Source organism: Catharus ustulatus, chromosome 14 (genome assembly GCF_009819885.2).
Source record: "Catharus ustulatus isolate bCatUst1 chromosome 14, bCatUst1.pri.v2, whole genome shotgun sequence".
Classification (NCBI taxonomy): domain Eukaryota; kingdom Metazoa; phylum Chordata; class Aves; order Passeriformes; family Turdidae; genus Catharus; species Catharus ustulatus.
Window position 1 is genome coordinate 20,716,135 of NC_046234.1, and position 15,646 is coordinate 20,731,780.

The 15,646-nt window shown below is 48.3% G+C and overlaps 1 long non-coding RNA gene across 3 annotated transcripts in view; it reads right to left on the bottom strand.

The window, feature by feature from the left end:
- Window positions 1–1,245: 1,245 nt before the first annotated feature.
- LOC117002907 overlaps window positions 1,246–15,646 on the bottom strand; it is a 77,836-nt gene continuing 63,435 nt past the window's right edge. For all 3 annotated transcript variants that reach the window (XR_004419434.2, XR_004419432.2, XR_004419433.2), the window contains exons 2-5: window positions 12,896–13,002; window positions 10,637–10,731; window positions 4,375–4,496; window positions 1,246–4,055 (exon numbers count right to left, since the gene is read on the bottom strand). This is a non-coding gene — a long non-coding RNA (uncharacterized LOC117002907). The remainder of the gene's footprint in view (window positions 4,056–4,374; window positions 4,497–10,636; window positions 10,732–12,895; window positions 13,003–15,646) is intronic.

Below are 15,646 nucleotides of genomic sequence, written 5' to 3' on the forward strand. Positions count from 1 at the left end.
CCGGTCCCTTCTGGCCGCAGTGTCGGGTCATGAGACGGGACCACGCAGAGCCCCACACATGTGCCAGAGCTGCTGTTGCATTTCTGGGAGACTCACACTGTCCCCCGCTCCCTAAACCTCTGCCAAAGGGGACTTTGTGCCCCTCTGTGCCCCTCTGTGCCCCAGAGGGCAGCGTTGGAGCCGGGGCTCTCTGCGGGCGTGGGTAGGAGCCACGCTGAGAGGAGGGGGCTGCAGGGCACAGACTTCCCGGCTGGAGGCCACTTTTGGGGGACAGGAGGCCACCTGGGCGGGCTCGTGTTCCAGGGCGTTCTCACCCACTCAGGACCCCAAAGGTGAAGAGCAGGGCTCTGCTGTGGCCCTTGGCAGGCTGGGCTGAGGGCAGCTCCCCACACACAGGACCAGCTGTGCCAGCACAGACCCTGCTGTCGCATGCCTTGAGTCAGAATATCGAATATTGCCGCTGCTGCCACTGCCAGGGCTCAGCACAGACATGACTTAGGTGCTTTGCCTGCCCAGGGGAGCAGCCCTCCCGCAGCTTTGTTGGCAGAAGGAGAAGGGACCCTGTGGCAAAAGCACCTGATGGGATTGCAGCAAAACAGATGCAGGTGCCAGGAAAGCTTGAGCATCCCTGCACAAGTCTGCCAAAGAAGTTGTTATCGAGTCTCCAATACTGAAAAGATTCACTTTCAAACAGTTTTCAAATATTGCTGTTTGAAAATGCTCGATCCCTTCCCCCTCCATCACTTTGCATTTCCTGAACCTTCACAGGGCAGAGATGCACTTACGTGGCTTTACCTGCCTTTTCTTCTCTAAATATTTAATTTAGCAAATTAAACAGAACCAAACCAGCAACAACAAAAACCCAAAAAAACCCAAAAAAACCCCCAAGAACCAAAAAAACTGCTTAAAACCCAAAGATAAAATAAGCACACAAAATTAACCCAAGATGTGGCAAGAAATAACCTCCAGCAAGATAACCTCCAGCCCAAGCAGAAAACCCAACACTAAAATGAACTTCCTCAAATTAGGGGGAAAAAAACAGAACCCAGCTCCACAGTCAGAACCAGAAAATCTCAGACAGAGCCATTTTTACAGCTTTCTCCCACTTTGCCAGGAGGGGACTGTACAAACGTCCCTTGCTGTTGCTGTGATCCCCTTCCTGCAGCATGCAAGGTGAGAGGTGGCCAAGAGGGAGGCAGAGTGCATTGGGGTGGGTGTCCTCTGGGTGTCCCCAGGGTGTCCCTGGGTGTCCTCGGTGTGTCCCCGGGGTGTCCCCCAGCTATGAAAGGTGCAGGATGCTCACCCTAGGCAGGGACACAGCTCGTCCCCTTTGTGCTGCTGCAGCGCAGGATTTCACTTCCCGACAGCAGCACAAGTATTGATTCCTCTAAAAGGTAGAACTTGGGCCGTGAGGTCTCTAGCTCCTTTTTCCACATGAACAGTTTTCCACCTTTGCCCTAGTGCCAGGTTTGGGAGGAGGAGCAGCTCCCAGCACGGCAGCTTTCCGCACCAAGCGCTGCTGCCAGGAATGCACGCTCCCCACCTTGGAGCAGCACCAGCCACTGCACGAGTTACCTGAGGGTTTCCCAAAGCTCCCCACACAGCTCAGGCAGCAAGGAAACACTCACCAGGAGGGACACAGAAAAGCCCAAAAGCAAAGTTTAAATACATTTGAAAAAAATCTCTGTGTCAAACACTTCAGAGAAAGCCTGATGATGCAAGTGCAGCAAATCCAGAGCACGGGAGTCGTGCGGGAAGTGCAGCTGTCCCTTGCTGTTCCAAGAAGCTGCATTCAGAAAATGCTGCGTTTTCCTACCATACACAACCGTCCCCTCAAAACTCATCCCATCAGGCCTAAGCCCAGGCTTAATTTACCCAGGCCAGTGGTGCCCCTCGCCTGCTGGCAGCTCAGGCAGCGCTGAGGTGCTGTGCAGGTGGGAAGGGATAACCCGGGAGCAGCATGGGCCTGATCTGGCTGCTCTCACCCAATCTGGGGGTCAGAGCTTAAACAAGAGTAAATCCTCCAACCCCCCACGGCCACTGAGCTGGGAAGATTTGTGCCTGTTGGCTTTAATGAGGATTCAGCTGGAGGAAAGCAGGCAAAACATTGGACTGGTATCTGGAGACGTGGAAACACTATTTCTAGCTTTACACAGGAAATTGTATCCATTTCTCAGATCAGTTTTGAATTTTCAATGTATACATGTTAGATTTCCTTCTTCAAAAGTGTAGTATTGTTGCTGTAAATTATTTTACACACACTTTTAGTGTGAAGATGGGAAATGAGAACCTTCCAAATCCATCTGCTTGGGACAGTGTGTCAAGGAACAGCACGCAAATGGCCACGCTGGCTTTCTTCTTCATGGGGTACAAAATTAATTTGGGGTCCTCAAATCCTCACGAGGAAGATAATAATGTTTAAATAAAGTGCATGGCCTGAGCTCTCCAGCCATTCCCAGCTTTTGTTGATATTGGTGTAAATTAGATGTATAAATACCTTTGGAAGCAGTGTTCTGTTTCCCAGAGGATGAAGCTGTGTGTTCTCAACCTCACTAAATCCCAGCCAAGAATGAATTTTTTGGAGGTGCAGATGTTGGCATTATTTAGCCAATATTTTACAGATGCTGTGCTGTAGTTCTGATACATTTCTTCAAAATTCAGCATAATTTTGTATTTTTTATTGAACTCCAGAGAGCAGACAGAAAGATTATTTGGGTTGGAAAGTTTTCAGGGTATGAAAGCAAATTATACTCAGACCAACTGTGATATCACTATAATAATATATATAATTATAATAATTTCCACCTTGAGAATTATGAGCTGCATAAAACAGCAGCAAAATCAGTGTTTGGAATAGAAACTTGGCACCAGGTTCTTTCTGCAGCTGCTGCAAAACTGCACACAAATCTCACCACAGGACTAGTGCTATTGTTTTTAACGGATTACATTTTATTAGATTTTTGAAGAGCATTCACATCATAAAATGCATGCAGGAAGTAATGTGCATGTAAAACACAGCCACATTAATTATGAAAGCTAGTAAATGAATCATACATTACTGCAAATATATTATGCATTGCTTACATCTCTGTGCTGTGGCATGTTTGCGTGATAGAAATAGAAACTAGAAAGGAAAGTTGGTAAAAAAAAATTGAGAGAAAAATAACATCAGTTGAGGAGGCAAGAAGAGAGTGGAAAAACACAGAGGGAAGATGGGATACCAGCATGACCTTATTTTTATATGAAGCCAAACTAATGGCTTGTGATGTCTGAATACCTGGGCGCTGTGAGCCGGGGAACTCAGGGTGATTTCCCTGGCAAAGACATGTGCAATTTTGGTAAGAGAATCAAATGGCCTATCTCATACAGCATTGCTAGGGCTTGTGGATTTCTCTCTATCTTTCACAAAATCATGTGCCTGGTTACAGATTTTAGCAAAGAGTCAGTGGTGCATTGTATATGAGGAATGAACCAGCTTTTTAAGACGATGACTTATTTCCTGCCAAATTTGCTTTAAGAAACCACTTCAGTTCCATGCACAAGACTTCATGTTGCTTTGATTTATTACCCAGGATATAAATGGGAAGCTGTCTGGTTGTAGAGGAATTCAGAGCAAAATTAAATTTTTCTCCTATAGGAATAGCACGACTATTCCATACAGCCAAAACACATTATCTTGTCTGTAAAACTCTCACTGTACGTTCGGATATATTAGATGGGGAGGAGATGCACACCATGAGTCTGCCGAGATAATAGACACTCGGCTCGACTTGCAGCCAAATCACGATGTGATGCGGGGCTGTGGGTGCATTTTGAAGAGTGCAGAGCAGGCTCCTCCGGGATGGGGAAGCAGAGCCCAGAGCGAGCCCCGTGCTCGGTCCGTGCTGCCCAGCCCAGCTGGCCTTGGGCAGCTTTCCCTCTCGAGCAAAAGGTATTTCCCGAGCTGGTTATCCCGTGGTTGGCATTCCTCCCGAGCTGTGCCGGGATGTTTCTGCCTGCTGCCGCCTCCTCCCGCAGCCCTGCCCGGCTCGGTCCATCGCCGGCTCCGGCTCCAGCTGCGGGAGGAACAGAACAGGAACATTCCATCAGCGCGGAGCTGCAGCCACCCCCGGCCCTGCCCGGGTAGCCAGGGCTGATCTCACCATCCAATCCCAAAAACAACTTTCACTCAATTGTAAGAGTTTTCCTGCAGGCTCAATGTGGCATGCACACATTTTACCGAAGGGCTGCTCCACCCTGCGTGCTGTGGCCCCGCGGGGACAGCGACAGGCGGGGGACACTGCCGGAGCAGCTCCAGAGAGGGACACTCAGCTAGGGAAGGGTCTGGAGCGCAGGTCTGGGGAGAAGCAGCTGAGGGAGCTGGGGATGTCCCACCTGGACAGAAGAGGCTCAGCAGGAACCTCATCATGCTCTGGGAGTACGTGACAGGAGGCTGCAGCCAGATGGGGGTCGATCTCCCAGGCATCAAGTGACAGGATGAGAGGAAATGCCTCAAGCTGTGGCAGAGGAATTTTAGACCAGATATCTGGAAAAATTTCTTCACTGCAAGAGTTCTCCATCCCTGTCCCGGGCTGCCCATAGCAGTGGTGGAATTGCCATTCCTGGAGGTGTTTAAAAGACCTAAATGTGGCACCTGGGGACATGGCTTAGTGGTGGACTTGGCAGTGCTGGGTTAACTGCTGGGTTTGGTGAATTTAGGAAGATTTTGCAACCTAAATAATTCTATGACTCTGTTAAACCTTGCTGAAGTCTTTCACTTTTGTCGCATATTGAAAGGACATTTCCATTAAACAACTCATGCTAACAAACCCCATGGAGAAAGCTGCTAATTTGTACTTGAGAAAAATCTTTGAAAGAAGGAAACTTGAAAAAGGGAGTTTGAGATGAGCTAAACCCCAGGAGGAGGAATGCCAAGAGCAGACACAAGGGCAGGCCCTTGCTGCTGGTGACCTTTCTGATAATTGCAGTCAAAGAGCTCTGTTCAATAACCTGTTTCATGTAGCTCAGTGGCCAGGACTGTTCTGGCACCTCTGATACACAAATAGTTCTGAGAAATATTCAGGGTTTGATGTCTGTTCTTATTGCCCTCCATGTCTGAATAGCCAAAAAAGCTAGTTGCACACTCATTTTGAGGTTAGACCTTACATGGCATCTCTGAAACGAAATAAAGGACAAACGTTGGCTGGAAGGGACCTCTGGAGGTCTTGAGTTCAGCCCCCACCAGAGGCAAGGCTAATGTCAAGGTCAAATCATAATAAGCTTTTTACAGTACACATTGTGGAAAAGCCACGGAGGAATTACATTGATCTCCCTCTCCCCAGGTGACTTTGGTGAGATCTTCAACATTGAATTCTGGGACCTGATGGACATCCCTCTTGCTCAGTAAATCTGTCCTGCTTACCATGGTCAGCTAGAGAAATCCACCTGGCAGGGGGTGGCTTCAGTGCCATTTAACACTGCTGGGCTCATATTAACTTACCAACATTGCCAGGAAAGCTCTGGGATGTTGGTTGCAGGAGCCAGGTGATGGCTGGCACACCATGCATCAGCAAAGCAGGGGTGTGCATGGCACTGGGCTCCTTTCCTCCTTGCCTCGTGAGGCTCTGGTGCAAAGCCAGAGCTCTGCTATCTTCTGTCTTCTATTTCCACTGCCTCAGAGCAGTAAGAAACATAAAGCCTATAGACGATTTCCACTAGCTCCAGGCAATCTAGAACGTTTGCCAAAGAATTACATAGAGGCAGTACTAAAAAGCAGGGCTTTCTCTGAAGTCTTTTAGACACAGAGGTTGCAGCTAACACCCTTTCTGGCAGGCAGGGAAACCAACCTACCATCAGGACCCCATTTTGTGACTTACAGAGCCTGTCAGGAAAGATCGATAGTTGGCATGGTAACAAGCTCATTCCCCATGAATAGAGCTCCTTTTTATTAAATTTGGCTGGCTATTGATCAGTTCCTGATCCACGTATCAAAACATGACAAGCGCTTAATGACTCACAGATTTTTATTGAGGCAAATAAAAAATAATAATATCATGAGGCAGCTGGGGCTGCTGCCTGTTTCGGAGGGTGGCTGGATCTGGGCACAGAGCAGGTTGCAGGGATGGAAAATGAGTACAGATGTAACCCACTCCTAGGGCAATTTAAAACCTCTTTTGCCCTGCCAAGGAGGTCTCTTAGAGCAGTATGCCCACCGAGCAGCTTTGTGCTGTGTGGGATTTTATCCCTCCCCACAGCTCCCAACCCTCCAAACCCAGCCTTTCCCAAAGGCTCCTCTTTGGACCTTGGAAATGTTCCCTCCCCAGTGGAACTCTCCTGCAGGCAGCACAGCTGTCTCACACAGCAATGAGGTGACTGATGCAGTCAGACCCTGCAGGTTTGCTGATAGCAGCTCAAAAGTTTCTGTTAAACTTATTTCCCTCAGCCCTCCCAAGCAAGGTTGTTTCCTCTGCCCTGAGCCCATGGCCACAGCCCGAGCAGCAGCTTGGCCAGCCCTCACAGCAGCCCTTCCAGAGGACAGGTAGCTCTGATGTGGCACAGAATAAAACCCTCAGCCTTCCACTGGAGGGATACAGTCCCTCAGCAAGATGATTCTCCTGTTCAAATTGCTTTAATGTACATTTACATGAGAGATAATAACAGCTCCAAAGGCTTCTTCCAGACTATTAAATAATACTCACTTAACAGAGTGTCTGAATTCATGCTGAAATGACAGACTATAATAATCCAGTCATATCTATCCTGCACACACAGCTCACTGTAGAGGCTTAGAAAAACTGCAAGATGTATTTATTTGCATGATATGGTATAAGATAGCTAATTTTTTCAGGTCATCTGCTGTGACTGGCCTCATACAGAGAAGTTGCTGCAAGAAGTCTTTCTATCTCCCTCTATCAGATATTTAAGTATGAGAAAAAATTCCCAAGCCCTCCTTCTCTGTGTGCATGGCACTGACACAGCAACATGTGGCAATCCCTGGTGTGGTGTTGGTGCACTCTGATGTCTGTCTCTTCCACCACAGCAGTTCTGCTCTGCAACAGCAAAGCTGGACACAGCCAAGTCCTCCTGGGATCACAGAGCAGCTTGTGAGCATCTTAAAGCCTTCAGCATCATGAGCAATATCCCCAGGCATCCTCTGCAGCCAGCAATATTCCTTCTGCCTTGCAGGTGGGAAGCAGAGCCCAGTTTGCCCACTGGCAGCCACACCAGTGATCCTGCAGCACGAACAGATCTCCACACTCCTGATGCTCAGGGATGTGCCTCACCAGCACAGACACTTCAGTGAGCTCTGCTCTCACCACGTTCCCGTGGGACCCTCACCGTGCACGCTCTGGGCCTGCTGGCACTGCTGAGCACCCAACTGAAAGGTCACAGGGACACAGGTCAGGCAGCAGAGGTTTTGTGTCAGGCTCTCAAGAGAAAGCAATGCCTGGAGAGCAGAGCAGCCCCCTCTGCACATGGGGATGACAGAGTGCCCCAGGTCTGCAGAGTCACTGGCATTCTCTGCCTCAGAACAAAGGGTGAACTTTGTCACCACATTACTCATGTTTTTTTCCAGATGCTCAAAGAACAGGGAGAAATCAGGTTAAATCAGTAAGTGGACAAGAGAAATTCTCTTTGTCATCACCTTCCTCCAAGGGCAATTTTGTAGGAGAAAGAAGAGTGTTGCCTTGCCCTTATGAAGGCTTAGCAAATCCTGCCAGCAATTCCACTGAAAGAACATCATGTTCCCATTTGTTCTCTATTTTAGACTGCACTCCCAGTCCTGTGTGCTCCCCTCCTGAGAACATTTAACCCACAGGAAGTTACCTAAGCAGCCTGAACACCTGAACATACCTTCAGGCCAATATTGCCAGAGGGTGTCTGGAAATACAGCAAACCCCTCATGTCATGTACCTGCTCCTGAAACCCGACTGTGAGACCGGGCTGGAGTCAGGCAGTGGAGCAGGGGGCATTGCCTGCCTTGGGACTGAGCAGCTGGGCACCAGTGGAGCCTGGCAGCAGGAGGAGCTCCACAAACTGCGGGTGGTTTGTGCCCACACAGACCCAGCTGCCCTGCCCAGCTGCAGAGCCAAAACCCAGCCCAAGCAGGTAACTGATCCTCAGGTAGAGAGCTGCAGCAGAACGCTGCTTCAAATCGACCACTGACACCCAAGATGCTCAAAATTACGTCAAAAATGTTGGCACTTTCTGCTTACAAATTAACATCCAATTATTCAAGCAGCCAGTAAAAGTTCCAAAGGCAAGCTGGGGTGTGCATCTGTGGGAACCAGCCACTGGCCCTTGGAGCTGCTTTGGACAGATTTGAAAGGCTCTGCTATCGATGCTGGAGGGGGCATAGCTGTGCCCACAGCTCTGCTGGGCACTGAGAGGGGCTGGGAAAACTCCACAAACCTGCCAGAAACCCAGCACAAACCCAGCACAAACCCAGCACAAACTCAGCTCAAATCCACCAGAAACCCAGCACAAACCCAGCACAAATCCACCAGAAACCCAGCACAAACCCAGCTCAAACCCAGCTCAAATCCACCAGAAACCCACCAGAAACCCAGCTCAAACCCAGCTCAAACCCAGCACAAACCCAGCACAAACCCAGCTCAAACCCAGCACAAATCCACCAGAAACCCATCACAAACCCAGCTCAAACCCAGCACAAACCCAGCACAAATCCAGCACAAACCCATCACAAACCCAGCACAAACCCAGCACAAACCCAGCTCAAACCCAGCACAAACCCAGCACAAACCCAGCTCAAACCCAGCTCAAACCCAGCACAAACCCAGCTCAAACCCAGCTCAAACCCAGCTCAAATCCACCAGAAACCCATCACAAACCCAGCTCAAACCCATCACAAACCCAGCTCAAACCCAGCACAAACCCAGCTCAAACCCCAGCACAAACCCAGCTCAAACCCAGCTCAAACCCCAGCACAAACCCAGCTCAAACCCAGCACAAACCCAGCACAAACCCAGCTCAAACCCAGCTCAAACCCAGCTCAAACCCAGCACAAACCCAGCACAAACCCAGCACAAACCCAGCTCAAACCCACCAGAAACCCAGCACAAACCCAGCTCAAACCCAGCACAAACCCAGCACAAACCCACCACAAACCCAGCACAAACCCAGCTCAAACCCAGCACAAACCCAGCACAAACCCAGCACAAACCCAGCTCAAACCCAGCTCAAACCCAGCACAAACCCAGCACAAACCCAGCACAAACCCAGCACAAACCCAGCTCAAACCCAGCACAAACCCAGCACAAACCCAGCACAAACCCAGCTCAAACCCAGCTCAAACCCAGCACAGAGCTTCCCCAAACTCTCCAGGGTGGGCAAACGCAGCAATGGGAGAGCAGAGCGGGGAGACTTAACAGCCTGGTCTAGCGCTAGGGTTTAATTTAAGTTAGAAATAACATCTCTTTCTCATCTAGATCATATTAGGATTTTGAAAGGGCAGTCACGCAACTTCCCCCGGCAGTTATGGCAGAACCGTGCTCGGAAATGAATGGAGCTCGTGGAAGCATTCAGGACCGAACAATTGGATTTATAATTAGGCCTAAAAAGGGAAGAACACTGAATAAAAGCAGCACAGCCAATTTTAGAAGAAAAGGAAGTTCTGGATGGAATTCATTGGGGTAGAGCACTGAAGTGGAAATGGAAAGTGTTCAAAGATAAATGAGTTTAGGCCTAAGAGTTTGCTTGACATCTAGAAAATGTACTAGGAACACAGTGTCAAGAAACGCTAACGTGAATAACAAAGAAACACACGAAGTGAGAGAAGAGAGGAAAGAGCCATAAAACTTTGGGACAACAAAGAGTTGCAATTATAGAGGGAAATGTAATGAAGTGTAAAAAATCATAATGAAAGCAAAGATAGAGAGTGAAAGGATGATTGCATATTTGCTTAATGCACATCGGAGAAGTGTCAAAGACATGGGGAACAAGAGGTCACTAAATGAGAAAATAAAGCCTCTGGAGGAAAGGCACTGGATTTATTGCTTTAAATACAGACTTATTTGCTTGGGATTTACTGCTTGAAGACCAATGAGAGGCAAGCAACAGAAATATTTTCCTAAGGGAGAGAAAAAATTTCCAAAGGAAATGGAGAGCCTTTTTTTTGGACAGCTGATCCAGCAGTGCAGTCTGACCCAAGGTAAAACCCTGGGATCTAACAAGGGCTCAGAAACAGAGAGGAAACTTAGTCTACACAGCCCCCAAATTAACATTTTCTTAACAACAGCCTTTACTGGCACCAGGAGTCCTGTCTCAAAGAGGCTCAGTCTTTGTAGACCATCTGCATTGGGGGGATCTGTTCTCAGCCCTCCTGTATGGGATTTTCCTAACAGGATGAAATTGGAGTCCCAAAACCCTGCACATCCCACTGTATCATCCCCCAACAGCATTACAGCAAGGGAGCTGCACACAACAGGTTAATGCTGTGGCCCACAAAATCTTTTTACCAGGTCCAGATCAGCAGCACAAAGTGGGATGAAAGCCATCCCAGATTCTCCTGTGGGGGTGTCCTGTGGGCTTCACTGCCCTCCAGCACCTCTGTGGATAATTAAAGGAAAACCCAGAGTGTCTCAGTGAAGGGGAAAACTGAGCTCTGCTCCTAAATGAAATACAGACAGTTACCCACCAATATATCCCTTTCCCAGCACGAGGTGCAGCCGTGGCTCTGCATTTACAGATCTGTGGCTGGTTTTTGAGTCCAGCAGAAGAAAGCAGCTCTCTCTGTGGAACACAAGGTTTAATATCATTTATGAGGCACTGTGAGCTGGGGTCCTGCTTTGTGGGGGCTGTACAGCACCAAGGGATGGGACCAGCACCCAGCAGCAACTTCCCAAACTGTGGCAGGGGGATCAGCAGCTGATGGAGAGCACGGCTCAGAATTCCCTCACAAGATCCAGGAGCAGCACTGGGTGGCACACAAGGAACGATCCTCACCTCATCCACATGTCCCAGGGCTGCCCGTGGTGCTTTCTCATCTCTGGCAGCTCCCAGGTGACCCCAGGCTGGGGCTGAGGAGGAGCTCACAGCCCTCAGCAGCCCAGGGCACCCACGGAAAAAGCAGAAAAAGGACTGGAACAAGCTGCCAAGTGCAATTTCCCTCAAAAACCCTATGAGCAGCAGAGTGACACCCTGGGAACAGGATCCTACTGGTGCATTTATCAACCAAGCGATATCTAGACAATTAGTTTTTCTTTAATTTAGGACTAATTTTGTCCCACCAGTTTGAATTAAAGCCCCCAATAGGATAATTTCCTCATAACCATAATTTTGTTACAAGCTTTTCATTAATCCAATCACAACTTCTATGATATTATTTGGCAGCTGATTGAGATTACAGGAACCACAGGGGTTCACACACATTGTCTTATTTCTGGGAAAAAAAAAAGGAAAAAAATATAGTTCAATTAAAAATTCTTTTAGTACTGTCTAATATGTGAAAGTCCCCAAAGTCAGGACTGAAAAATCATCATTCCAGCCACGCAGCCCATCTGTGGGTGACAGCAGAACATGCTAATGTCAGCTGTCCATGGGTGTCTGCCTGTCTTTCTAGCTGTCTGTAGCAATAATATATTTAAACAAAATTGCCAGGGTGGAAATATTAATGTTTGGAAATACTTGTCTATGGCTTTGGGGAATTTTCTCCACAGAGTTTTGGTTTGATCTCAAGGTTCTCTCAGCTCCCTGAAGTCATGCTCAAAGTATCCCAGGCCATGATGCAAATATTCAGCACAGAGCAATTCCCTGCAAATCTCATATTCATAGCAATAAATGGAAAAGAGAAAAACCCAGCGGTGGAAAGGTCTTGTGGCAGTAATAACATACACAGTGTTGTCAGATGGGGAAGCTTCAGCCTGGAGATACGCTAATTTGGAGGGGAAAAAAAGAATAGAAAGCAGTGGGGATTTTAAAGTGAATTCAAGTCGTAAAAATTGCACTTTCTTCAAGTCACACACAATCACTCCTGACAGAAATTTTTCAGGCACATTGAAGTACAGAAGGGAGGTGACAGAAATCCCTTGAAATAAACACAACAAAGGAGTCAAAAGGGAAAATCAAAATTAATCTAGGCTGTGTAATAGAAATATTAATGCCAAGGGGATCTGTTTCCTTCTGTACGAGTAAGAGCCCCCAGGCATGGAGGGGCAGCTCCAGCATGTGGGAAAGGAGGATTCCCTCTCCCCTCACCAGGACCAAATTCCAAGATCAATAACTGTGGTGTGCATCTCGAGTTTTGGTCAGGCAAGGCCAGCTGGAGACCCCTGAGGGGTGCTGGAGCCAGCAGAGCTGCAGGGGAGGCAAGAGCAGGGGCATGGTGCAAGGGGACAGCCAAGGAGGCACAACAGAAAGGTTCCCCCCCAGCAAACAAGGGAGGGGAACAGGCACCAAAACACTCCTGAAATTGGGCCAAGCATGGCAAATGTTTCTGAAGATTTAAAAAAAAAAAAAAAAAAAAGGGTATCTTTTATTAAAAGAGATATTCTGTATGGACATTTCAAAGACAAAACGTTCCCACTTCTGACTTCAGTGCTGCATTTGCATTTCAAATTGACATTGGCCCAAGTGAGAAAAAGAAAAATGTTTAGAAGAACCCAGAGATGAAGCCCAGTGTGTGGTTTGTCCTGGGTGAAACCCACTTGATTTTGCCACACAGCCTTTGAGCAGGTCAGGCCATGCTGCCCCTCAGGCCATGCCCCGTGCAAGACCCCAGAGAAAAAACCTCCTAATTTTTGAGCTATACCCACAGCAGGTTGCTGAGAGGAGGAATGGGGTTGTGGTTTTCCCCCTCTGTACACAATTCCCCTTTACTGAGAGAAATTGGCATCTGCACCCTTCCACCACCCGCAAACCCCTCAGTTCCTAATTAATCCCTCATTAAGAGCCATACCTGCAGTGGCTGGATGCCAGCACAGGGCAATTGGCAGGAGCTCCTAATCCTCCCCAGCTTCACCTCATAGGCACAAATCAGAGCTGAGCAATGCCAGAATTTCTATTCTGTAAAATAATTAAACATTTTAAACATGCTTCCCATCCAACTCAGGGATAAGTCAAGACCCAGAAATTATTCCAAACATGAATATTTCTCTCAGAGCTGCCCAGCTCCTTCCACACAGAAGACCTAGAGTGTAAAGAGTTGGTAGAGCAGGAGCCTGTAAGATTCCCACCTGCTTTCATTCTCCACATTTTCTGTTCACACTCTCGGAATATTGAATCTGATTCCACTAAACAGCCTGTCCTAAAAACCTGACTCTCTCCAGTGGAAACCAGTTGTGGCAGGAGCAGGGCAGGTGAGCTGCAGGCAGGGAGGCACAGCCCTGTCCTGCTGTCCCCTCTGCTGCTCCTGCAGTGGGGCAGGACAGCCCAGACCCATCCCAGCCGGGCACAGGGCAGCTCCACACCCGGGGATGCTGCACAGACCGTGAGCAACAGCTCGTGCCTTTCCTGCCCCGCTCTGCTCAGCTGGCAGGCTCGGGAATTACGGCTTTTCTACTCCACAACACGCTTTTCTGGGATCTTTGTTTCTCCTGCAGGTTAAATACATCAAGGCTTCCTTGCTCAGAAGTGAACATGGAGCAACTTCTGCCTTGAGAGAGGGTCAGGAGGGGTTACCTTCACACAGCAGCATTGCTCCTCTTCCCTGCAACCCCAGTGATCCAAGAAGATCTTTCCTTTTGTTGTAGCAGCTCTTCCTTTTGTGTCCTCAGCTAAAAGGAATTAACTTCTGCTGGGAGCAGCCAATGAGGTGCACTTCAATAATTAGGGGTTCAGAGGCTCCGTGCTACTGTTTCCCTACATCTCTGCCAACAAGGATAAAAAGTGCCCAAGAAGTGTTGACTTCCCTGCCATGCAGGGAGGCAGCCAAGCCCCACATCCAAGGAGAGGAGGAAGGGGCCAGCAGCCAGATCAGTCCGTGTGCCAGCCACCGAGACCTGAATATTTGGGCTGGGTCTGATCTTTGTCTTGTGAGGTGCTGCTGTGTGCTAGGAAAGCCTAAAACCCGGGAGAATTTAACCCCAGCCCCAAACCAGGACAGCCACAGCGCGGTGCACGGACCGTGCAGTTTTGCTGGGCGCAGGGAAGAGGCAGCAGAGCTGGAATTGCAGGGTCAGGGCAGTTCAGCCCCATATTCAGAGGGGCTCCAGCCCTAGCCCTTGTTGAAATTAGTCTTTGCATGGATACTTATAAACAAATCCAGGACACTGCTTGCGTAACAATAACATTTTGCAGTATCTGGCATTTGCCGCTAGTTGAAGGCTAAGCAAACCATGCTTCAGTGGAGCATAAAATTGCTTTTCCTTTGGAACAAGCAGGGCATTGTAGTAATAGGCAAAACTGTACATTGTGTTAACGGCTGTATTTTCACATTATTGATTTACATTGTGTAATGCCATGCAAGACCTGCTTTGGATGATATCTGTGCATCTGTCATATCACAGGAACTGCACAGGGCTGGGTGCTGCTCGGGAAAATGCGGCGTGGGGATGCCGGGGCAGATTCCCACCCGTGTGCCCGTCATGCCGAGGTGATGATTAGGGGGATGTTGTGGTAATGAGCAGGTCCCAAGTGTGCACTATGTAAATCAAGGCTGCCCGGGTCAGCTTCCACTCACTGTGCACATCCAACTTTTTCAGCCTGCTTACTCTCCTGACAAGGAGAGTGGATGGAAATGCTTCCCTTGGCAGGCCCCCTTGCCTGTGTGTGTTTCAAGGTATCCAAGACAGATCGACTGCATTTTTTTTCGCCTCTCCTTTCCAGCTGTTTTCTGCAGGGCCAGACCTGCACAGCCCCAGCATGGGGATGGCTACCAGCATGAGAGAGGGGGCCACCAAGGAAGGCAGGGAGGGGTGTCACTGGGAACATGATCACTAAACACACCTTAAAACAAAAGAGTGAATAATCAGTAGATATAATGCTTTGAATTTAAGGGACTTCACTTCAAAAATGCAATAATGAAGTGTTGGTATCAGCCTGAAACATTATTTAAAACACTGTGTAGCTACTGCAAAGATTTGTTTTACATTAGCTGGCCCAGTGGTAAATCAGGTAAGCTTTCATTAATCTGTCATATCTGACTTCATTGCTTACACTGGTTCCAAGACCTGTATATTATAACAAGAAATATTAAATAATATTTTTCTTCCATTTTATTTGGTTATTTTAAATGGATTCTCTCACTGCTCAAAGAGGAAGGACAGCCCCAGATCCAGCTTGCCAGACTAAGAACTGGTTCCAATTCTTTTCTCAGCTACTGATTTTCTGGCTTCAGGCAAGTCACATAGACTCTTCATGCATTATCCCCTCCTAGCTGTAAAAAGACTCAGCCTTCCAGAGCCTGTAGGAGTTCACAGAACCCCAGAAGAGACAGATTGCCCTAAAATCAAACATCACTTAAATATTTGTCTAGGATTTTTTTATTTGTATCAGATTTAGCAATCAGAGGGGGCTTTCTTGCGTCAGATGGTAGCAGCAATTTGGAATATTTAAAAATTCATCTAAGAATCAGCTCTTTCCAGACAGAGAGCCTTAGACATGCCCGAGGTGAGGAGCTCGGGGAGCTCTGCCATTGCCAGCACCTTGCCCTTCCATCCCCACAGTGACACGATGGCTTTGGACACCACCAGGAGCCAGCAGGGCAGGA